A 26,690-nucleotide genomic window follows, 5' to 3' on the forward strand; every position below is an offset into this window, starting at 1 on the left:
ATCAAAGTAAGTAATTTAATTATTTAATTACTCTTTTGATTTTGAATAGAAATCATGTTTAGGTTAATGCTTCGATTTTGATTTCTAGTATCATGTTTAGGATAACATGATGATTTTGCTATTAGTGACATGCTAGGATTGTTATTAATCTGTTTAGTATCATGCCTCAGATCTTACTACTAACGATGTTTATATAGTGTTTTTATAATTATTGTTATATTGATCATGTGTTGCTTGATTAAAGATGATTTATTGCTATTTCTTGATCACGCCTCTCTTTGCAGGTTTAAAGGGAGTTTGTAATTGAAATCGCGCCTAATAAGATAATTAATAATCTGATTTAGGTTTAACAGGATTTTAATTCAAGTGATCACCAATATTAGATTTAATTGTGCATTAATAATCAACCAACGTAAATTAAACAAGTTTAGGATTAATTTGATGTATGTATGTTGATCAAAAAGCGCGCATGAATATCAATAAGAATTAAGTAGAGGCGATCTATTGCTTGGCAGAAGACCTGTTGTAAGAAGAAATTTAGAGGCCTTGGGTCTTAGGAATATTGAAGTTTGGAATTCTGCAGCCTTAGGGAAACATGTCTGAGAACAGGACAATTTATGGGTGAAATGGATAAATGCTGTGTATTTGAAAAGCAAGAATTGGGTTGATTATTAACCAAAAGATGATTGTAGTTGGTATTGGAAGCAATTATGCCCGGTAAAGGATAAGATGAAGATTGTGATGTCTCCTGCCTCTTTTGGGCTGGGTGTTTACAGAATTAGCAAGTGCTATGCCTTGTTAACTGAAGAAAAGACAAAATGCAGATGGGATAAACTGGTCTGGGAGAGAAGAGCTGTTCCTAAACACCAGTTTATTTCATGGCTTGATATGCAAGGGAAGATGAAGACTAGATATAGATATCACAAGATGAGCTCGATCGAGCCTGGTTCAGGAAAAGGAATCCCTGCTTTGTGGGGATTCTGATGAGACTCATGATCACCTATTTTTAAGTGTAAATCTAGCAAGGAAATCTGGAAAGAGGTCAGTGACTGGATTGGTGCAGGTCTTGATTCGATTGAGCTTAAGAAAGCTATCAAGCAAACTGATAAAACAGGTTTTGGTTTCCTGAGAAGATTTCCCTATACATGTATAGTAGCTGCATGCATTTTATCATATTTGGAGGTCCAGAAGCGTGGCTCTATGGGAAAGGAAGGTGTTTTGTATCTCAACAGTGATGAAGATCATGAAGTTTTAGATAAAATGCAGAATACAAGATATAAATAGCTCGAAGATTAGTGATGGATAGATAGTCTATAATTGCTTCTATTTTTTGTATGATGTATAGTACTCTGATGTGATGTTTAACATTTTTTGAGGCTGCTGCCCTTTAGTTTCTCTCCTTGGGATTTTGGATGTAAAAAGCTACTTTGATCTATAAATTTTTTTGTTTACTGATAAAAATAAAAATAAAATAAAATAAAATAAAATAAAGTAGAGTCCTATTTTAGGGCGGGTTTGACCTCTATGAAGGTTGAATTCGTACCATCATCCCCAAACATCCAGTCATGGTTCCAGATCACTATGGAGTTATCAATCACTGTAATTGTGAATGGGGTATAACCTTCATAATCATGAACGGTTTACAAGTTCCTAAAACTTGTTGGCAAGTCTTTTTCTCTAGATTCTTTTCCTTGGAGCGCTGCCATGCTTAAAAACATGACCCACAGTAGGGCGGAGATAAATATTCCCTACACTTTTTGGTGACTCACTAGGGAGGATTTCTAAATAATTTCTAATTTGTTTGGCAATTAATTAAAATGAGTGGATAAGACTTGAAAGATTCTTGATGTTCATACGCGTAATTTTGATTAACATGTGGCATAAGCATAAAAAGGTACATATTGGAAAGACCATCTGTAATGCATCAAAACATAGGAATTACACGTAGGAAAGGTCGGAAATATTTATCACAACTAAAATTGGAAAGACGCTGCGAAAAATCGAAAAATGAATCTGCCATAGAGCGTTAGAAGTCTTAGAACTGTCGCCTGGCGACAGTGACCAACGCCGGACGACAGCCTTATCGTTTTGCGACAAGGTTGTCGCCAGACGATGGACACTACCGTCCAGCGACATGATTTGGCGATTCCGCGCGAGTTTTTTGTCTTGGTATATTTCCTGATTCTAGTGCTGTCTCGACGATTTTACTTCTTGATTAAGATTTTTCGACCTTTCTTAACCCATATGTGTTTTACATGTGGTTTTAGACCTTGGGAATTCACGCTTCATCAACCCTAATAAACACTCCGTGCAATAATGGGTGCATCCGAGTTTGTGAATTCACTGAACCATGGAGTTGAGTTTAACTCGCAGGGTCCCGTCCATCGCGCCAACCCTTCTAAGGTAAGGCTTCCGCATGATGCATCCGGACTCTTTACCCTGGACCCTCTTGGACACTAAATTCTTTGACCTTAGAGAACTAGAGCCATGATTAGGTGGCAAAATCATTGCGTGATGTTGTGACTACTTTACTACTTGTGCATATCTTGATTGTGATTAAACTAACCCTTTGCTTTGACTTGTTTCTTGTACATATGTCTATAAATACTAACCCAAATCTAACAAGACTTTGCTTAATTAATTTGGTTAATTAATATGAAATTATAAATTATGAATATACTCAACCTAAAGGACTTTAGGCTTAAAGCTTTGAAAGAATGACTGAAAACAGATCTCTATAACGTTCCAGTTTTGACGCGTCACTCTAGATATGTGACGCATGGCGATGGTAACCATCGCATCGCGACAAACTTATCGCCTCGCGATGAAACCATCGTCACGCGACAGTCCCTGGTTCAGTCCTTCATTCAGCGTCTTCACATCGAGTCCCACTAACACGATTAACTAGTTCAATGTCAATATACATTCTTTTTTTGGTCCTGTATGAGTCTTCCTACACGTCTAGCCACATGGTTATTACACGAGTCTTGTAAACAACACTTTCACTCACAAGTATTTACGCACACTTTGTACATACCTTTGTACACACCATGACCATGTCTTAGATCCATGCACGAGTCATCTTTTCTATCATTTGAGTTAACGGTCATTCCCATAAATTTCCATGTTTTTCCCACAAAGAATATCCTTTCCCTTTACATGACTTTCCATACATTATATACCTTACCATAAATACACTTTCCTTGTTCACGCATACTTTCGTCTTACATACTTTCCCTATACATATCATTCACCTCATACACTATGCTCTTTCCTCATCATATGTGCATGTTGAATCGAGTTCGAGTCATGTGATTGACAAGAAACGTCCATGGTTTCCTTTTCTACAGTGTTTGGTTAAGGAAAGAGGGTCGATTAGTTCGAGATAAATCCTAAATTCAAGAGATCTTCTTCAGGAACACTATTCGAAGGAAGAAGAAACCAATGGTGGCCAGTAAGGAAGACATTGAAAACCTCCAAAAAATCACGGAAAATCTTTCCGAGCTTGTCAAGGAACTCTTCATTCGAATGGAGAAAGTTGAAGATACTAATAAACAAGTTACTCCTGAGACCTTCAAGCGCATCCAAGAGAAGCTAAGCCAAATTTCTAATGACTATAAGTATCTTGATGTGAGTACCAAGGGAATCTCACTAGATAAGGAACTTCTTCCGCACAAGTTCTCTGCCACTGACATTTCTAAGTTCAAGCGCACAGATAACCTTTACGTCCACTTGAGAGCTTTCGAAACAGTCATGGAAATCAAGGGGATTAATAACAAGCAACTTTTCCCTTTGATTTTCTCTTATTTATTAGAACCAATGTGCCAACAATGGTTCTTTTCTGTGGATTCCAAGGAAACTGCTACTTGGGAGAGTATTATACCTACTTTCATCAAGAGATACCAGTGCAACGTACAAGTATAGACTGATCATAGAGAGCTCGAAATCTTGAAGTAAAAGGAAAATGAAGGCTTCATCGAATTCAATACTAGGTGGAAGGAAGTTTCTGCTAGGGTGATTAAGGACCTAGACGAACGGAAAAAGACTCTGTGAGAATGTTCATCAAAAACCTTCAAGAAAAGTATTACAAGCACCTAAGGTTCTTGGGGTTGACCACTTTCAGGACAGTCTATGACATAAGTATAAACATGAGGATGATCTCTTGAAGGCTAAGACTAATAACAATGACAACAATGGCTAGAGCAGGAAGAACGACAATCCTTCTTCTGCTTCTTCCCATCAAAATAGCAACTACATTAATAATATTGATGAAGATAAAAACTGTGCCCTTGACAAGGATACTTCAAAAGCTAAGAAACCCAGGAGAGAGTTCACACCTATCGGAATATCCTATGATATCACTTTCAATCGTCTCTAAAATCGGGGTTTAATCAAGCCTATTGGTCTCGCTAAAGATCCAACACCAGAAAAGCGATCTTTAAAATGGAATCCTAACTCTTACTGCAAATACCATGCATCTAGGCAACGGTTATACCACAGATGAATGTTACAGGCTTCAAAACCTTATTCAAGATCTCATTGATGCAAATAAGCTTTTGTTCCCTCCAGCTGGCAAGAAGACCAAGTAATAATGAAACGAGGCACAAAGACTTTGATTTTTAAGATTTTCATGATTTTTCTTTCTTTTTTTTCCTTTCCCATAATAAATTTAGCATAGCCACCCTCCATTTTTTTTTCTTAGATTTACTTCGTGAGTTTGTTTTTTGCCCTTTTCCATTTCCAATAAAATTAGCATTTATTTCCTTGCATAAGATCATTGCATTGCATTTAAAAAAATTTCCACACTGAACTAAGCACAAGGTATACCAATGATTTGAGGCACCCCTTGTAGCCACATCATATCACCTTTACCCCTTTCAAATATACAATCTCTTTTGATAAACCACTTTGAGCCTCGTATAACGATGGGCCTTTCTTTTTCACCCACATCTACCTACCCTTGGGATGGGATGGTGTGCAACGCAATTTTCAAAGCCAAGTACAAAATCTTGAGTTTTTTTTATACCAAATTTCCAAAATTTCGAAAGTTCAAAAAGAAATAAAAGTGTGCAAAAGGGCAAGTGTTCCAATGTTTTTGATATGAACATGTCTTAGATTGCGTCTCTTATCGAGTGCTCGGCACCGTACTTAAGAAACATGAATGCCAAGTGAGTGATAGACCGCATGATCGGGATTGCCCACACTTATCCAAAGAAGATTCAAATACAAATCGCAAATGCAAGAACAGAAAAACAAGTTCAAAAGTGAGAAACCTCAAGCATACAAGATTCAAATGCAAGGTTGCACACCTTGGGGGCTTATTTTGGGTCTTGAGCCTTTATCATTTCATCTTGAACCTATAGCTTAACCCCGTTACAACTCTTAAAAGACCTCCTTGTGGTGTACACACACTTGTGCGAGGTTCAGCTACAGCTACATTCGGCTTGTATCCTAACAAATACGTAGGCAACCTCACATCAGGGTGCGACCATAATAAAAATGCATTCATTCATTTAATTCGCGCATAATTATATCAAGAATCTCCAATGCTCATCCCTATCCATCTAGAGCTAGACGTGGGGGCTTGATCCCTACATCATTAGCTTACCTAGCCTAAGAGTCACCATCATTTAGCTCTTCTCAAAATCTTTTTCCATACCCTTTGCCTTTAGAGCTTAACCTTAGTGTCACTTTCACACACACCACAAATACGTAGCCAAATAATCCTTCCCTTAGGAACCCTTTGTCATGAAATCTTGATACGACTCTGAAGCATGCCTTGTCATCATAGAGTCAATCATTATCACAATCATCGCATCATAAAGTATGAAGTACTCATCCTCCGAGCCTAAGTTACCTAAATGCTTTCATTAATCGGATCATCAATCCTTACACCATGAGATACAACGTTTGTTGCATACCCTTGATTAAGCTCATTCAACATGCATCATTACTCGATTCATTCTTTTCATCTTTTTTCCTTTTAGGGAAGTTTAAAACTTCGTTTTTCACCAACACTTTACCTCCTTTTCATTTTCACGTCTTTCTTTTCGGGAGAAATTCGGTACCCTCCACAAAAAAAGATGAAATTTTTTTGCCTTTCTGCATTTTCGAGTTGCACAAGTACAATCACCACACCAAGTTAAGTCTACACACACGAGTCACGCACATTGAGTCATGTCACCACATCGAGTTGAGTTAATATAAACATGAGCAAAGTCGTATAGTCCAAAAGTATAGATGCAGGTACACTAAGGCCCTGGTGGACGAGACTCCCGATAAACTTACATAATTGATGAAGAAGATCGAAAATGTGAACTTTTGCAACAAACTGAGCACAAACGAGCGGAAAAGCACGAGTAGCGGTAGCAAAATGAAATTAGAAAGAGGAAGAAGAAAGAGTTTAAAAAACTCTGAACCCAATTCCAACGTGGCGCGACAAATCCAACGCGACGCGATAAATGCGATGTGGCACGACAATATTGTCGCCGCGCGATACAATCTTACATGGCAGGACAGTCTTGAGATCCTGTAGAATGATCTGTTGGATGATGATTAACTCTACTTAAGCCTCGTGATGAGCAATTGATTTTTCCTAAAGCCTCGTGATGAGCAATCCAGCCTTCCTTAAGCCTCGTGATGAGCACTTTACCAAGAAATTTTGATCACATTTGATTCGTGATCGGCCCGATTACGATCACATTGAGAAACGATTGACTCGATTACGATCACATTGAGCGGTGATCGACCCAATTACGATCACATTGAGCGGTGATCGGCCCGATTACGATCACATTAAGAAGTGATCGGCTCGATTACGATCACATTGAGTGGTGATCGGCTCAATTACAATCACAATTTCCAAAGATGGTTCGATAGAATTCTCAAGGCGAGATATAACCATTAAAGAAGATTTCTACGGAAATCAATTTGAGCTTGGTAAAATCTTGAAGAAGGTTTTATGATAGGTTTTCAAAGGCATGAAAAACTATCACTTCTAAGGCTTGAAGACGAGAAGATTTGTGAAGACAACTCAAGGCGAACTAGTCTTCGACAGCGCTCCCTTAGAATGAGGAGATTGTCACCCAATTTGAGAAGATGGCTCAAGGCGAAGCAGTCTCAACAGCACTCCCTGAGAGGTTTTCAAATAAAATGAATTGATAAGATGTCACCCGGATATGTGTGCTCGGCAAACCCAGATACGCGTTATCCTCCTTAACTCCTTTATTTGTAGAATTGACGCTTTCTACAGGTATCAACGTTAAAAAAGAATGATTCAGGATCACAGAACGTTTTAAATGATTCTTCGTCCCTATCGACTTACTTTGACTTTTCTTTTTAAAACCTAGGTTTCTCCAAACTCAGTCAAAGTGAGGGCATCTGTAGACACCTGATTGTGTCTCCCCAAAAACCAAAACCAGTGATGAGTACCTTTCACGTTTTAATTGATGAGTTCGGCAAAGAGTTGAAGAGTCTCGCAAAATCTCATTAAGCCTTGACCATATTTTTGTCCTTACCTAAAAGTTTTGACCTTACCGAGCCCAAACGGAGCCTAGGTCCACCTTTAATACAACCTAATGATTATATGGAGTCCAAATATTTTACCCTTAATTAGTTAGTAACTTCTATAATCCTCCTTACCGAGAAGATAAAGATCAGGTGTCTACGGAAGATAAAGTCCTTATCCTATTCGAATTCAAAAACGTTTGGATATAATTTGCATAGATAAACATTAGAAAGAAAACTCTGTACGGACTTTTCTAACCTATGAAGCATCGCAAATCGATGGGTTCATCGCGGCACGACAGATCCTGTCGCAAAACGACAAGCATGTTGTGGTGTGACGAAAAACTGCGACAAAACAGTTTTATCTTTATCTTAATTCTGATATTTTTATAATCGTTTCGAATCTCTTTTTTCCCTATAAATACAGGTCTTTCTCCACGTTTTAGATGATCAACAATCCTTATCGACAACCATCATTCAGAACCATCATCACCTATCATCCATTATTTTCAAACCGAGATTTTTAATTCCAATGTTCTTAGCCTTAGCCTAAACACATCTTTGATTCTCCCTAAAATCATTTACAATACTTCCTTTGCGTGATTCGAATACTCCAAACCCCACTCGACGTTGTCTTCGACCTCGACGTGAAAGGTTGATAGTTCTGAGGGTTTGGTCCTAAATTTATATGTCAATATTTAATTAATTTAGTTTATTATTTACTTTATCGATTTTGATTTCTTTAAGTTTACTAACTTATGTATTGTTTTAATAGCGAGAAGGTCAAGGCATCAAAGTAAGTAATTTAATTATTTAATTACTCTTTTGATATAAATAGAAATCATGTTTAGGTTAACTCTTTGATTTTGATTTCTAGTATCATGTTTAGGATAACATGTTGATTTTTCTATTAGTGACATGCTAGGATTGTTACTAATCTGTTTAGTATCATGCCTTGGATCTTACTACTAACGATGTTTTGATAGTGTTTTTATGATGATTGTTATATTGATCATTTGTTGCTTGATTATAGATGATTTATTGCTATTGCTTGATCACGCCCATTTTTGCAGGTTTATAGGGAATTTGTAATTGAAATCACGACTAATAAGGTAATTAATAATCCGATTAGGTTTAACATGATTTTAATTCAAGTGATCACCAATGTTAGATTTAACTGTGCATTAATAATCAACCTATGTAGATTAAACAGGTTTAGGATGAATTTGATGTATGTATGTTGATCGAAAAGCGCGCATGAATATCATTAAGAATTAAGTAGAGGCGGTATATTGCTTGGTAAAAACCTTCTATAAGAAGAAATTTGGAGGCTTGGGTCTTAGGAATATTAAAGTTTGGAATTCAGCAACCTTAGGGAAACATGTCTGGGAAATAGCTCAAAAACAGGACAATTTATGGGTCAAATGGATAAATGTTGTGTATTTGAAAAGCAAGAATTGGGTTGATTACCAACCAATAGCTGACAATAGTTTGTATTAGAAGCAATTATGCCTGGTAAAGGATAAGATGAAGAGTGTGCTGCCTCCTGCTTCTTTTGGGAAGGGTGTTTACAGAATTAGCAAGTGTTATGACTTGTTAACTAAAGAAAAGACAAAATGCAAATGGGATAAACTGGTATGGGAGAAAAGAGTTGTTACTAAACACTGGTTTATTGCATGGCTTGGTATGCAAGGGAAGCTGAAGACTAGATATAGACTTCACAAGCTGAGCTAGATTCAGGTTAAGGAATGCCTGCTTTGTAGGGATTCTGATAAGACTCTTGATCACCTCTTTTTTTAAGTGTAAATATAGCAGGGAAATCTGGAAAGAGGTTAGAGAATGGATTGGTGTAGGTCCTGATTGAGCTAAAGAAAACTATCAAGCAAACTAATAAAATTCTCAATTGGAAGTTGGAAGTGTTTGGGGTAAAAAAATACCCCAGCCACGTGGCCCTATGGCTAAGCGACACGTGGCACCCAACCATTGGTCAGCAGGGCTCCAATACCCTGCTGACACGTGTCCCATGAACCCTAAATGGGGAGCTAAGGCTCCCCACTATAAATAGTGGGGGGATCCTCATTAATGGGTATTCATTCAATTCCATTGAATTCAATACAAGGTATTCAATACACTCTTACACCAAAATCGAGCAATATTAATTGCGGAATTCTCCCATTACGTGAGAAGTAATTTCATTATTTTACGCACTATCTACCTCCTGTACGTAACTGACTTGATCGTTGGAGGCGGAGCTCCAACCAACCGGAGTCTTCGTGGTTTTGCAGGTACAGGCGGTGAAGGGCATTCTCGGAATTGTAACTCTCCCGCAGGACACATCAAAAAACCCCGAAACATTTGGCGCCGTCTGTGGGGAGTGTACTTCTGAGATGACCTCTAATCCTGTACCACCGGATCAGGACAAGCGGCTGTCGGCCGAGCCTGAGGTCCAGACGGACCATGAAAGTGGTGATGACTATGAAGTCAACACCTATGTGGCCCCAGACGGGTCCTTCAGAACAAAGCACACCCGTTCCAGGCACCCGTTCCAGGGATAAAAAGGAACGGGATAACAACCAAGTTGCTCCAAGAAACCCAGTCGGCAACCCCGTTGGAGCTGCCTAGGCGGTAGAAGGCTCTGCTCCCGTCACTAGGAACGAACTCATGACCTTCATGGATAGTTTCAAGGGTGAGATTCAGAACCTCATTCGGTCAGCTACTGCCAAGAAGAGTCAGCCGGCCAAGAAGCCTTCCTCCGGGAAGAAGACGATCAAAGACCAGGTTCCTACCCCTCACCCAAAGCCGAAGGAGGGGGAGGGCCTCAGGTTCGATCAAATCAGGCTCCGCTTCCCTCAAGCAGAACTCAGAAAACCCATCCGGCACTTACAGCTGGATGGTACCAAGAAGACTTTCTCTGATGCCTGGACGTTCCTCCAGGAAAAGAGAAGTCAGGAGTCTGCGTCGGCTTCAACGTCGACCTTCTCGGACAGTTTTCGTGACACCTCTAACAGGCGCACGGGAACAAGCCTAGGGAGACAGACGAGCGAACCATCTGCCCTGTCTGGACCCCAAGTGATCCAACCTGGTCTATTTGGTTCGCCAAATGGGCTGGGTGGATCCCCTTTTACCGAAACGGGTCCCTTTGGCAGGCATGTGCAGCAGCCGTACCAGCTCACAGACTGGCACCAACGCCTGCTAAATTTGGGAGAACAGCCCACAGCGTTCTCCTCTGAGATAACCCAGGCGGCACAGCCGGCTAAGGTTAAAAACGTGTTGGTAGGGGCCTATCATGGTACCTCCAACCCGGAAGACCACCTAATGGCCTACTCTAACCTCATGTACCTATAGGGGTTGGACAATGCCGTCTGGTGCCGATGCTTCCCGGCTACCCTGAAGGGCATTGCCCAACGGTGGTTTGGTAATCTACCAGCCGGCTGCAACAACAGCTTCAAGACTCTGGCGTACTTATTTACGTCAAATTTTTCAATGAATATCCCTGCCAAAAAGACTAGCCTCGATCAAGGGGTAATACAGCAGGGTGACAGAGAAGGGCTCCGGTCCTACGTCAAACGGTTCAATCTGATGAGAATTCGGATCCAAGGACTGTCTGACGAAGTTGCTTACACAGACTTCTTTAAAGGTCTGAAGGATGGGTCTACCTTTAAGTTCGACCTCGTCCGAAAAAGGGTAGCCACCCTCCAAGAGGCGTTAATGGAAGCTGAAGCCTATATACAGGCGACGAAGCTTTGTGCTGTAAAGCAGCCGTCGGATTCCAAAAAATCCGACAGAAGAGACAGCCGGTAACAGCAACAGCCGGCTAAAAAAGAAGAAAAGAAGAGAAAAGAGGTCTGGGCGGCAGACCGACCTGGTCAGCCGGCTCAGAAGCTCAGACGGAAATCAGAACCGTACGTCCCCAAGTACGAGTTCACAAAGGATTGCTCCTCCATCCTCATGAAGATCAAGGACCGGATGTCTCTCGACAAGCCGGCTGTGATGAAAAGTCCCGTAAGCAACCGGGACAAAAGCAAATACTGTCAGTATCATGAGGACGTTGGCCACGACACTAATGGTTGCTATAGCCTCAGGCGGCTATTAAACTGTCTGGCTGATAAGGGGGCTCTGAAGTCCTATCTGCCCAAAGCCAAGAGTAACACCCTGGCCAAGAAGGGGCAGGTGGCAAAAGCCGTGCTCGCAAACTCTAAGACGGATGAAGAGACAATCTTCACCATAGCAGGTGGATTTGCCGGAGGGGGTCCCACTATTAGGGGCACCAAAGATAACATCAGGAAGCTTGTCAACTCAGTTGATGAGAGCCAGGCGTCGAAAGACACCTTTCCTAAGGTCCTTATTTCTGAAAAGGACCGAGGCAAGGTCAGGCGGCCTCATGACGACCCCATAGTCATTGAGTGTAAGGTTGCCAATCAGAGAGTTGGCCGGATCCTAATAGATACCGGGAGCTTGTCTAACCTGATTAGTTATCAGTGCTTGACCAAGCTCAAGAACAAGTCCAGTAACATGCACCAGGCGCCTCACCCACTAGTTGGTTTTGGGGGAGGATTAGTGCATCCGGTAGGAAGCATAGATCTTCCCATCCGGCTGGGTGAGAAGAGGGAAGGACGCCACATGGTGGTAAAATTTTTAGTTGTAGAAGTGCTTGCCGCCTATAACATGATTTTTGGCCGTCCGACCCTCAACGAATCCAAGGCTGTCATCGTCCCCTCACTCACGCTCGTTAAATTTGAAAGGGATGACGGTACAATCGGCTCCCTGAAAGGGGACTAGAGGACGGCTAGGGAGTGCTATCTCTCTGACGTCAAACCAACTACGGGGGCAGCCGGAACTGACAAGCCCATAGACCTTGATAACTGCGATACAGTAGTCCCGGCTCCAAGGGCAGCCGGTAAGAAAAGAAAGACGGACCAAACGGAACCCGTCAAGCAAGAAAAATAGCAATCACTAGCCGGGGAAAGGTCAGATGACCAACGACCTCAGCCGGCTGGTGACTGCCTTGATGTCGTCTTAGATGACAGCCGTCCTGAAAGAACCGTCAAGGTTGGGACGGTTGCTTTTGAGCGTTTGGGGGCAGACCTGCTCCAACTTCTGAAAGAATTCAAAGACATCATTGCCTTTAAAGTGGAAGAGATGCCAGGCGTCAGCCCGGATCTAGCTGTCCACAAGCTCGCCGTGGACCCCAAAAAAAAGCCGGTCAGGCAGAAAAAGAGGGATCACGGTGAAGAAAGATCTCAGGCGGCAGCGGCTGAGGTCCAAAAACTGTTAGATGCTGGGTTCATCCGACAATGCTACTACCCGGATTGGGTAGCAAACGTTGTCCTTGTGAAAAAGCCGAATGGTACCTGGCGGATGTGTGTAGACTACACAGATTTGAACAGAGCATGTCCCAAGGACAATTACCCGCTTCCAAAGATCGACAGTCTGGTCGACTCCACAGCCGGTCATGCTCTGATGAGTTTCATGGATGCCTATTCAGGCTTTCATCAAATACCCCTATGAAAAAAAAGAAAAGACGGCCTTCGTCACTAATCAGGGGTTATTTTGTTATAAGGTTATGCCGTTTGGGTGAAAGAATGCACCGGCTACATTCCAGCGCATGATAAACACAGTTTTCATCAACCAAATTGGTAGGAATGTAGAGGCGTACATTGATGACATGATAGTCAAATCCAAACTACAGACGGATCACAAACTGGACCTCCGAGAAACATTCACCACACTCAGGCGCCACCAGGTCATGCTTAACCCAAAGAAGTGTGTATTTGGTGTTGAGTCTGGAAAGTTCCTTGGATTTTCGATCGACCAAAGGGGCATAGAGGCTAATCCGGAAAAAGTACAGGCGGTCATTGACATGCGGTCTCCTCGCACTGTAAAAGAAGTCCAAAAGCTGACCGGTTGCCTGGCAGCGTTGGGAAGATTTCTCAGCCGGTCAGGCGACAAGTGCCTCTATTTCTTCCAGGCCATCCGGAAGAGGTCCAGATTTGAGTGGGGTGAAGAGGCGGAATTGGCATTCCAGAAGCTAAAGCAACACTTGCATTCCTTGCCAAGGCTAGTGAGACCCCTACCCCGGGAGGTTCTCTATATGTATCTAGCCGTCTCTGATCATGCCCTTAGTGCCGTTCTCCTCGCTAAGAGAGACGGTAACCAGCTCCCGGTGTATTTCATCAGCCACATACTTAAAAATGCTGAGCTCCGGTACCCTATGATCGAAAAATTTGGGTTGGCCCTGTTCGTAGCAGTCAAACGGTTGAAGCCTTACTTTTTGGCTCACCCGGTGATTGTATATACAGACCTGCCACTCAAGCGCCCCATGACCACCATCGAGTCATCCGGCAGAATGATCAAGTGGGCTGTTGAAATACAGAGCCTTGAGATAACTTTTGAACCCAGGCGGGCAGTGAAAGGTCAGGCGTTTGCCGACTTCATTGTCAAGATGACTAGACCGGTGCAACCGGAAAATCCTGATCAGGTTTGGAAGTTATTTGTAGACGGTAGTTCTATAGTGAACGGCTGTGGTGCAGGCGTTATATGCCATTCTCCGGAAGGGGATAAGTTTGAATATGCACTACGGTTCCAGTTCCAAGCCTCAAGTAATGAGGCAGAGTATGAAGCCCTGCTAGCTGGTATACGCATGTGTAAGGCAGCAGGGGCAACAAAAGTCAGCGCCTGCTTAGACTCTCAGTTGATTGTTAGCCAGTACAATGGTGATTACGAGGCCACCCATTCGGCTATGATCAAATATCTGCAGGCGGTCAGAGAGGAGGCCGTGTCACTTGACGAATTCCATTTAAGTCAGGTGCCTCGGTCCGAGAATAATCAGGCGGATGCTCTTTCCAAATTGGCATCATCCGCCTCATGTGATGCTCCTAGGACAGTATTTTGGGAACTCATCGAGAAAAGAAGCATTGATCATGATCCCATTGGAATCCTAGACCGAAGTGCCACCTGGATGGACCCCATCCGGGCTTACTTAGCAGACGTTACTCTACCGGATGACCCTTCTGAAGTAGTAGCACTCAAGAAGCGTGCTCTGAGCTTTGTTATGCATCATGGAGAGCTCCTTCGAAAGGGGTACCTACAGCCGTTTCTGAAATGTGTAACCCCGAAAAGGGGAAGAGAAGTCCTAGAGGATCTGCACGCGGGGTTTTGTGCCTCACACATAGGCGGCGGGTCCCTAGCTAGAAGAACCAGACGGCAAGGGTATTTTTGGCCCACTCTTGAGGCAGATGCCATGGATTTGGTAAAACGGTGTGACAAATGCCAAAAGTTTGCCCAATTGATACATCAACCGGCAACTGACCTGACAACCATCCATAGTCCGGTTTCGTTCGCAAAGTGGGGCATGGACATTCTGGGTCCTTATGCGCCTGCCACAGGAGGTCGCCGGTATATTTTGGTGGCAGTGGATTACTTCACCAAATGGGTTGAAGCAGAGGCGGTCAAAGGCATAAAAACAAAGGACGTGATCTCTTTCATTTGGAGAAACGTCATCACCCGGTTTGGGGTTCCAATGTCTATGGTTTTTGACAATGGACCACAATTTGAAACGCTTGTCCTCAAGAGCTGGTTGGGGGACCAAGGAATCTCCCATTGTTTTGCATCCGTTGGCCGTCCTCAGGCAAATGGGCAAGTTGAGGCTTTCAATAAGCTGATCTCAGACGGTATAAAGAAGAAGGTGGAAAGAGCTGGTGGACTATGGGCAGAAGGAATTACCTCATGTCCTTTAGGCCATCAGGACCACCGAAAAAGGGGCAACCGGTGAGACCCCATTTCTTATGACATACGGCACTGAGGCGGTGCTCCCCATTGAACATTATGAGCCAACACTTCGCATCATGCTATATGATGAGGAGGCCAACTGGGAAGCCATGCGGCTTGCATTGGATGCTCTCCCAGAGCGAAGGGGCAATGCATCCTTGCGTCATGAGATCTACCGTCTGAGAATGACAAGAGCCTACAACAAGCGGGTTCATAAACGGCCCTTGAAAGTAGGAGATTTTGTGCTTCGCAAAATGGAAGCAACCGGTAGGGCCAATGAACAAGGAAAATTAACCTTAAATTGGGAGGGACCCTACCGGATCTTTGAAGAAGTACGAGACGGCACATACCGTCTGGAAACCCCAGACGGTAGAAAGCTGCCTAGAACCTGGAATGTAGACAATCTTAAAAAGTACTACTTCTAGAAATTGTATAGCTTTTGTGAACTTATGCATAATTAATGAGAAAGATTTACTACATATTATGCTTCCATGCGCCATGTCTTATGTTAATCACAAGCGGCCTTTTACATAATTTCCATGCGCCATGTCTTGTGCTCAACACAAACGGCCCTGAGAACTAACGAATCATCCGGTGACACCCATTCGGGTGAATTCATCGAAGAGAACATCTCCCATTTGGGTGGAAAATTTTTCTAGTGATCAAACGTCAAGCGACCCTACCCGCCTAAATGATCCGTTGCACCAAAGAAACGCGGGCAAGCATTCCCAAACATGCAGCCGGCTCACTCTTTGGGTTAAGTACCACCAAGGGCTAGTCTCAAAATAGACAGCCAGTACCTAATGTCGCCGCCTGATCCACTAAGAGAAGGCAGGTCTCAAATATTTGGTTTAGGCCATAATCTATGTAGGGGTGTTCTTGCAAAAGCCCAACCGGCAAATGGACACCCTAAAACCTACAAAAAATCCTTAACAAAAGCCCCAACCGGCAAATCAGTACAAACCGACTGCCTTTCATTTTGACGAATAACACTTAGCTAAATTGTTAACATTCGTACTATGGCATATGGATAGCCGCCTGGCATCATCTCACTTCTGCCAGCCTCCTATCCAGGGGCAATTACCCTAACCCCAACCAGTCATGCGGAAACACACACTTGCAAAAAGTAAGTAGCAAAGGAAATTCAAAATTCATTCAAAATCGGCACAGCCGGTGAAATATGAAATGTTTATAGAAGAAACCGGCACAGCCGGCGAAATTGTATATCAATACTCGAAATAAAAAATAACAGCTGAATAAGCCGACCCTTGCGGCGCTATTGCAAAATAATGCACGGCACGCAGGCCGGGAGGTCGTTGCTACTCTAGCTGCACCGTCACCCGGTCAGCCTCAACCTGGTTCCCCTCCGGATGAGTTGGGTCGGTGGTGGGGACGGAGCCAGGAGCAACCTCATCCTTGACTAACTCGTCATTGCCAGCCGTCTCCGCCTGCATTCGCTGGAACTCGGCATCAACCCATTGCTCATAGGGTCCAGGCCCCGGCTTGCCCTCCTCCTCAGCCAGAATGGCAAGATCTGCGTATTTGTAGGCGAGCTCCCAGACGTTGTAGTCTGTACCCGGGTGGATAATGGAGAACGCCCTCTTCATCCGGTTCTCGCAGTCCTGCTCATTCTCCTCAATGAGTCGGCTCTGTTCAGCTTCGAGGGTGGCCTGGAAGTTGCCCTGTGCAGCAGCCGCCTCCTTGACCAGGCGGTCATTCTCTTGTTGCAGTCGTTTGCTGCTCTTCTCCGCCTGGTCAAGCCACTTGAAGGGCTCCTCATGCTTCTTGAGCTCATCCTCAGCATTGTCTAGGGCCGCCTGGAGATTGTCCACTTTGAGCTTGGACTCTTTGAGGGCTTTTGGAGGGTCTTGACCTGATCCGCCTGTCGCATGATTATAGATTTAGTTTCTAAGTCATGCACAATCATTGAATAGTGGGCAACGCTATGTGCGTCATCCGCAGAACGTTTGGCTCTTCTTACCTCCTCTTGTTTGCGGATGTAGGCCTTCTTGAGCCCCTCCACGCGGAGCAGTGCCTACAACAACACAACCGGTATTAGTAGGAAAGCCGGATGAGCATACTACAAATAAAATGCCGGGTGGGTACTCATCAACTTACATCGGCCAGGTCGACCATTACACGGTCGACATTGAAGGTATTGATTCCAGGAATCGCCTCCTTCTCGTCCCGGGGGACGGCTTTCAGCATGGCCCGGGCGTACTGAGTAGCATCCGACCAGCGTGGAGAATTATCTGCACCAGAAACAGACGGTGAGAAAGCTGCATATGCTCCGCCTATAGACAGTCGGCTGATCGGAGAATCTCCCGGCTGAGTCTGAGAATATGACTTAACCCGCATGGGTAGGTAAAGCAGCGTGAGGTTGAAGGGGTTTGTACCTTGTTGGGAAGCCCTTTGGCCCCCGGCAGAAGAGGGACCGGTTGTGGTCCTTATTGGGGTGACCTCTTTTGAGGTCGTTTCAGCGTTAGACCCGCCTGGGGTCTTTATTGATTTACCGCCGGTAGTAGCCCGGGCGGTGGAAGTGGTTTTCTGCATCTTATGTGCAGGCTCCTCAACAGACGGCCACTGCCGGATCTGTTTTTGCAGAGAACGAGGGATAACGCCCCATCCTGAAACAAAGTCACAAGCGGTCAGGTAAAGAATTGGCCAAAATAGCACCAAGACAAACAAATATAAAGGGTCAGGCGGGCTAACCTTTTTAGCCGCCTGAGCGGAAAGCTTCTTCTCCAGATTCTCCTTTCGGATATCTGAAGCTTTCTTGGCGGGTGTCTTGGCGGTGGGTAACATGTTTTTTGCTTCTTCTGCAAAACGCAAATACATCCGGTCAGGACAATAATAATATCGCACATTGCTATCAAAAGAAAAGGGTTAGCCGGCATAAAATTATCCGGCTAGGGTTCGTAACCTACATCTTTCAAACATGCTGCTTAGCCCGTAGGCGGACAAGAAGCACTCGTCCTTAAAGAATTCGTGTTTGGGCCCCCAGTTTTTGGGCACCCTTATTATCTCTCCGGTTGAGAGAGTGGCAGAGGTTAGTTCAAAAAATCCGGAGTCCAATATGGCCTCCCTGTCATTATCCGGCACTGGGGGCAACTGGCAGTTCTACCCCAAAAGCTCTGGTTTCCGGTTGTAGGTCCGGAACTCCCTATTCTCCTCTTCAGTAGGAGCTTTGACCAGGTGAAACCGGTTCTTCTAATCCGACCATTTAGACGGCTTATCCAGCGTCATCATATATTGAGGATAAGTCGTTAAGGTGTACCAGGCCCTCCAGCCGCTTGGGCTACTACTTAAATAATGCATTTGGGCAAACGCCTCCCAGCCGGGGTTAAGATCCTGCATCTCGCAGGCGGCGATGTACCCTAAAATGTTCACCCAAGAATTAGGGGTGAGTTGCCAAACGCCTAGGCCATATCCCCTAAGTATGGCCTTTATCGTGTTGTGAAGGGGAAAGCGGACCCCGGCTAGGAAAGCCGCTTCATAGCACCCAAACCAGTTGTTTGCGTTGGGTTGGTCATCTTCCCATACAACCGTCTCGTACTCTCCCAGTACTGATAGCTTGTAACCTTCTCCAAGCGGCCGCTTGGTGATGAAGTCTGTTAGGGAAGACCGTATGAGGGTCCTGTCTTTAAGAGATACGGCAATCATGAGAGGGTCGTGTTTACTTTGCCAAGTAGGCCTCTCCGCCTCCTCGCTATCTTCTGACTTGGTCAAGTAGCTAGAGCTGCTACTTCTGATGCTACCGGCATCTGTGCCGGATGGGGAGTTGGGATCCTCGTTGACGGATCCTGGCAGCTCAGCCTCCTGAGCAGGGGAAGACTCCTCGTTGTAGGAGCCTAAGATGTTATCACTTGGGGTGGCGGGAATGCCATCAGATGGTTCTCTAGCCGCCTCGTCCGGGGCTTGTCTCTCAGGCGACAACTCATTTGAGTCCCCGCCTCTGTAATTGGGGTCCATAGTTGTTCCCCTAATTCTGGCCATCGTGTCCTGCACAGACACGGAGTCGGTCAATACAGGCGTTGAAAAGGGGAAATTCCAAAGATCAGAGGCGGCAGATCCAGTTCTAGACTCAGCCGTGCTAATTGACCGGCTGAGTTCACAATTATGTTCCGGGTATGGGTATAAAGGGTCCATCTACCTATGGGACTAATAAACAAAAACACAAGAAAAAGACGCAAACGGAAATACATGGAAAAGCGAGAAGGAATAGAGACGGTACCCAGAGTAACGAAGAATTTGCTGAAACCTCAAGAAATTTCTTGGGGATGCTTGCAAAGACATAGACGGTTTGAAGACCGGCTGGGTTCTCTTAGGTACCCTCACAAAAATCCTTTGCTTGCTCGCTACCTTACAGGCGGTCTGGAAACCGGCTGCTATCAATTATCAGATTTCCGTCTGCTCTCTACTCTCAAATACCGGATGCTCTCAAAATTCAAGAAAATTCACGAAGTTTGTAAATGAGCTCTCGTGGGCGTCTACTCCAATTTATGGGGGTTGCCTCAGAAGGCGAAGGGTCGCGACCTTTCCCCTTCTGCTTTTCCCTCTTCTTTCAGTTAGAATCTAAGAGGTTAAAAAAAAAAGAGAGGGGGGGTCAGCGTTCTTCTCAGGCTCCACGTGGCACCCTGCCACGTCAGCACCTGAGAGGGGCAAATGTTTGGGGTAAAAAATACCCCAGCCACGTGGCCCTATGGCTAAGAGACACGTGGCACCCAAATAATTGATCAGCAGGGCTCTAGTCCCCTGCTGACACGTGTCCCATGAACCCTAAATGGGGAGCTAAGGCTCCCCACTATAAATAGTGGGGGGATCCTCATTAATGGGTATTCATTCAATTCCATTGAATTCAATACAAGGTATTCAATACACTCTTACACCAAAATCAAGTAATATTAATTGCAGAATTCTCCCATTACGTGAAAAGTAAATTCATTATTTTACGCACTATCTACTTCCTGTACCTAACTGACTTGATCGTCGGAGGCGGAGCTCCAACCAACCGGAGTCTTTGTGGTTTTGCAGGTACAGGCGGTGAAGGGCATTCTCGGAATTGTAACTCTCCCGCAGGACACATCAAAAAACCCCGAAACAGGAAGAATGCTCTATTCATGTATAGTAGCTGACGTTTATCATTTCTGGGGGGCTAGATTCGTGGCTTTATGGGAAAGGAAGGTGTTTTCTATCTTAGTAGTGATGAAGATCATGAAGTTTGAGATAAAATGCAGAATACAGGATATAAATAGCTCGAAGATTAGTGGTGGATAGATAGTCTATAATTGCTTTTATTTTTTGTATGATGTTTAGTACTCTTTGAAGGTTGAATTCGTACAATCATCCCCAAACATCCAGTCATGGTTGCGGACCACTATGGAGTTAGCCATCTCTATGACTGTGAATGGGATGTAACCTTCATAATCATGAACGCTTTACAAGTTCCTAAAACTTGTTGGCGACTCTTTTTCTCTAACTTCTTTTCCTTAGAGTGCCACCATACTTAAAAACATGACCCACGGTAAGGTGGAAATCGCGCTCCATCTGACGGCTTATCTTTCACCCGCATTCATTAATGACATATTTTTAATTTCGTGGCTTTTCCAATTTTTTAACTTTTAAGGCAATTTCATTTACTATATGACTGATTTCATTTACTTTTACTAACTTTTCATTTACTTTTTAGAAATGAAACCAAAAACTACTTTGTAAAATCAAAATTTTATGAAAATGCCATTAATGATACGGGAAGCATGTGGACCGTCCAATTAACATGATCTAGGGGTCTAGATTAGTTCCTAGTTCTTATTTTAGCATTGGTTCTCATTATAACTTGGTTAAATATGTGTGTGTGTGTGTACATATATATATATATATATATGTATATATATATATATATATATATATATATATATATATATATGTGTATATATATATATATATGTATGTATGTATGTATGTATGTATATACATATATATATATATGTATATATATATGTATATATATATGTATATATATATATATGTATATATATATATATATATGTATATATATATATATGTATATATATATATGTATATATATACATATATATATAGATATATATATATGTATATTATATATACATATATATATATATATATATATATATATATATATACATATATATGTATATACATATATATATATATACATAGAAATGGGATCATGTGAGAACACATCCCTTATGTGAGAACTCTAATCTATATGAGAAAAAATCTAGACCATTGATCAAAATTGATCCAACTTCTGAAAAACAGTATTAGTAATGGCTTTTTTGTGAATTTCACAAAAACTACACCTTTTTCTTCTTCCTCTTTTCCAAACGACTTCCTCCATGAAACTTTATCAGGTTTCACTCATTCTCTCTCTAAATTTTCCACTAAGAAACTCCACTAACATGAAGATCAAATCGGCGGGATTTATCATCAAATTTTTGTAAGCTCCTCAATTTCATCATCAAATTATTTTGTTATTCGAATTTTTTCATTGTATAAGTATGACGTTCAATTTTGCCTTTTTCGATTTTTTGTATGTTTTTTTAGCCTAATATTAAATTATTGACATACTTTTTTTTGTTAAATTATGGTTTTAATTGGTCTATATGGATGACAATCTAATAAATGATTGTGTTTGTTCGTTTACGATTTTGTATTCTTTTGAATTTTGTTTAATCATGCTTTTGTTTATAACCTGAATTTTGTGTTTGTGATTGAATTTTCGAGCGATATTTTTCTGAATATTCACTATTATATTGAGTTATTTAGTCTAATGTTGTTTATTATTGATATAATGTTGCTAAAATTTGATACAAAATTACATTATTCATGAATTGGGTTTTTTCGATTTTTTGCTTTAACCCTTGAAATCGCGAATTGCAAATGGATTCAACTAAAGCTCCGATCCAAACGATGAACTAAAATTTCCAGTTGTTACTTAAGAACGATGAATGTAAGTATTAATTTGTTTTAGTTTAAATTGCTCATTTTATTTAGTTTGCTCATTTGAATTTAGTTTGCTCATGTTTTATAGTTTGCTCATATGAATTTAGTTTTCTTAATTGATTATATCAGTTTATTATCTTAGTAATTTATGCATACTTTATTGTAGACATGTTCTTTTTGTGATGTGGGTGATTGATTGATTATGTTTTTGATATTGTACGCAAAGAAGCTGAGAATTGTGACTGCTTACAAGGTATTCGAACGAAATGCCTCACTGAATTTTCTTTTTTCAGTTTTCTTTCATTTTTGTTTTTTGTGTTTTTGTTCTCTGGTGTTGAATCTAAATGTGAATATTTCAGATCTCTAAATCTGAGTATAATTGCAAGAAATTGATTGAGGCTATAATTTTGTTGCTTAAGCTGCCATCTTTCTTGGTATTTAATATTTATGGTTGAAAGTTCTCTGGCTGAAATTCAAATGGCACAATTTGAACATGTTGTAGACTCTAAAGTTTTGATCTTTCTAACTGTTATTGATTGTTTTGTGTTGCAGTTACTGAGGAAGAAGTGGGTCTTTTATATGACTTATTCAATAAACTCAACAACTCTGTTGTCAAAGATGGTTTTATTAAAAAGGTATATAATATTCTTGATGATACTTAATCTATTTTATATGGTAACGTAGAAAATGAGGAGTTGTTATGCATTATGTTATTACTATATCTAAGTTATTATTGTTACTTTATTCTAATACAATTATCAATTACAATGATCAGGAGGAACTTCAACTTGCATTATTTAAGAATAGTATGAAGAGAAGCCTTTTTTCTGGACAGAGTATGTGTTTCCTTTTAGTTGTTAGATGCTGATGTCCCATATTTCATGAAAGAATTTCCAATCTAAGTATGTGTTCACTTGTTCTTTTTCCTTTGGTTTGCATAATACTAAAGTATTCTTTACCTTACATGACAAGTTGAGCAGTATTTATTAAGTATGAAGTATTACTTTAGGATTCAGAAAACGGGACAACCTTGTAGCAATTTGAACTGTGGGAATATCAGTGTTTGATCTGATTCATTCCTTGATTGCTAGGTGTCACGTTTCTTTTCGGCATTCAGATTGATATGGTGGATTTTATTACTATCTAGGGCCTTGTATACGCTGACAAATTACTGATTCACTACTGTTTTTGTTATATGCACTTCCTGGTTTGTTAATTTCGTTTTTTATTTTTAATTGTATTTTTTTGGGCAACTAACTATTTGCTCATTTGCTAAATGAGCAAAAAAGTGATTGTTCATTTCCCAAATGATCAAAGAAATGTTTGCTTATTTTCCAAATAAGTAACTAATTATTTGCTCATTTGACAAATGAGCAAATTAATGTTTGCTCATTTCACAAATGAGCAAAGAAATGCTTGCTGATTTAATGAATGATTAAAGAAATGTTTGCTCATTTGACAAATGAGCAACAAACTATTTGCTCATTTTACAAATGAGCATTGAATTTTTGCTCATTTCACAAATGATTCTTGCTCTTTGTCAAATTAATGCTCATTTGTGAGTGTGTTTAAATGTTTTAAATACGTTAGCCTACTAGCTCAAGGGTAGAGCATTGTGCAAATGCACAAAAGATGTGGGTTCGAATCCCACGTAGGTTCATTTATGTAATGTGGAAATACAAGTTTGTATGAGAGTTTAATTGTAACAAAGTTTATTTAGTTATAAATCATTTCAAACCATTTTTTTGCTCATATAATTTAGTACGAATTTGATTTATTTTTCTAATTAATTTTGTTTATAGAGATAACCTATGTAGGAATTGAACCTACATCCCCTATGCATTTGCATAGTGCTCTACCAATTGAGCTAATAGGTTTATCGTATGTTTTAAATCATTTTCTATGTTATAAATTTTTAATCAGCTCATTTGATAAATCAACAAAGAATTGTTTGCTCATTTGATAAAAAGAACAAAGAATTGTTGCTCATTTGATAAATGAGCAAAGAAATACTTGTTGATTTAATGAATAATTAAAGAAATGTTTGCTCATTTGACAAATGAGCAACTAAGTTTTTGCTCATTTTTTAAATTAGCAACTAAGTATTTGCTCATTTGACAAATGAGCAACTAACTATTTGCTCATTTGCTAAATGAGTAAAAAAATTGATTGCTCATTTCCCAAATGATCAAAAAATTGATGGCTCATTTCCCAAATGACCAAACAAAATGTTTGCTTATTTTACAAATGAGTAACTAAGGACTACAAAAATCGTCATCATGTAAGAGTTGGCGATGCAGAGGCAAGCAATTGCCTGGGCTCGTAAAACTACTGTCCGTCCACCCATGCTTCGACTTAATGTTAAAAATCGTTAGCACGACACTTAGTTTGGAGTATTTTTGGCACCTAGGATACAAAGGCTTTTTAGAAGCCTCCGATAATGACTCAAACACGTCACCTTCAAAACCACGCATCATCTCATCAACACCTTCATCCTCAACCTCATCCACATGATCATCCTCAAATCCCTCCTCAGCACCATCATCAACAATATGTTCATCATCATTATTCTTGTATTCCTCGTCCACACGAATGTCATTGCTTCTATCATCATGAACATCATTCCCAATAACATCCCCATTGTACTCTCCTTCTTCACCGTGCCAAATCCACACATGGTATTTAAGCCTAAACCCACGACAAACTACATGATCTCTAATGATATCAACACTATTGACCACCTTCACATTATTACAATCAACACAAGGACAATAGAGGCACTCGAAACCCATTCTACGCTGATAAGCTAAAGCCCTCTCGCAAAACTCTTGAAACCCATCAAAGAATTCCAATGTATCACGTCTACCATACATCCAGCCACGATCCTTTTCCATTAAGCAATTTGTCTCTAAACATGGCAACATATTACGAACAATAATGTATAATTGCTACATCTACTATATATATAAATAAAATTCAAACACACACCATGCATATAACTTTCATATACATACACAAATGAATATATGCTTCCAAAGGGTCCTTATCACTCCAACCTAACCCATCCTTGAACGTTTACTCTCACTAGTGAATGTATGTCAACTTTCCAATTTTAAGGAAAATCCGGCAGCATTTCCCCCCAGTTCTCCAAGTACACGACGTAGGTAATTACTTACCCACATATGTACCTAGAGAACATGGTGATCGAGGAAATGGTAAGCCAAGATGTTCCTTAAAATCGAAAAAAGGACATACATCCACCACCTAAGTGAGAGTAAACGTTCAAGAACAGTCCCAACCGGGGACTATTCAAGACTTTCTCCTAATGAGAAAGCCTTGAACAGGTATCTAGGCATATGATGATGCAATGCAAACATTTCATATATTTATTGTTGTATTTAGTTTGTCATGAAAAAACTTTTATTAAGACAATAAAGATATATATATATATATATATATATATATATATATATATATATATATATTAGAGAAGTTTATAATTCATACAATGGATAATGTATTCTTTTTAACTTCGCACTTGAGGTATATATGTAGTCTTCAAGCTTAAACTTGAACTTCAAATCACATATGAATCTATAAAAACGCAAAAAGAAAAAACAAAAGTTAGTAAGTATGAGAAATGGATAATAAGAAAAGATAGGGCCATATATATAATTAAGGAATAAGAGAGAAAATGGGGCAACAAACCACACCAACCACAAAAGGTAAAACACAAAAAGGACAAATATAAGCTACTACAAACAATTTCTATATTAATTAGGGCAACAAATAACCAAAAGTTGGGACATATTCCCCATAGGAACATCATCAATGGAGAACTTCAATACTCCTTAACACATAACAAGAATAAAACAAAACCAAACACCAGCCAAACAACCCACAACCAAGACAGCAGCTAAAGAAAACAGCAGGTTTAGCATAAAGGCAGTTCCGAGCCATCAGAAAAACAGCACTGCTCAAACCAGAGAAGCAGGCATAGCAGCAGCCTGCAGCAACCTTAGCCCACCCACAGCAGCCTGCAGCAACCTCAGCCCATCACCCACATCCAAACTAGCCAAAATCTCTCCGTAATAATACTATGAATTATTCAATCAAATAAAACTTTCCTTCAAACCATTTTACATTTAACAAAACATGCTATAAGCTTTTTACCTAAACTTCATTCACAAATACCACACACGCCAGCATTCTAAACTAATCATGCACTTTCGAGTATTGTCTGCCGGCATTTTCTACCAATCATGCACTTCTGAGTATTAATAATCACTGGTCAAGCAAATTTAGGCAAGCTTTGAAGAACGAAATTCAAATTACTTGAAATAAGAACTTACATTTCCTATACCCAAGTATATATGTGGATGGAGGGTCGTTGTGGAGGGGGGTCGTACGTGCGCTTGTAGTTGAGAAAC

General features: G+C 41.1%; 1 long non-coding RNA gene across 1 annotated transcript; it reads left to right on the top strand.

Annotated features, from left to right (window-relative positions):
• Positions 1–21,655: 21,655 nt before the first annotated feature.
• LOC110734856 lies at positions 21,656–23,537 on the top strand. The gene is made up of 3 exons (XR_002513932.1): positions 21,656–22,267; positions 22,813–22,895; positions 23,036–23,537. It is a non-coding gene; the product is annotated as an uncharacterized LOC110734856 (long non-coding RNA).
• Positions 23,538–26,690: the final 3,153 nt, after the last annotated feature.

Source organism: Chenopodium quinoa, unplaced genomic scaffold (assembly GCF_001683475.1).
Source record: "Chenopodium quinoa cultivar QQ74 unplaced genomic scaffold, ASM168347v1, whole genome shotgun sequence".
In the NCBI taxonomy this organism is placed as follows: Eukaryota; Viridiplantae; Streptophyta; class Magnoliopsida; order Caryophyllales; family Amaranthaceae; genus Chenopodium; species Chenopodium quinoa.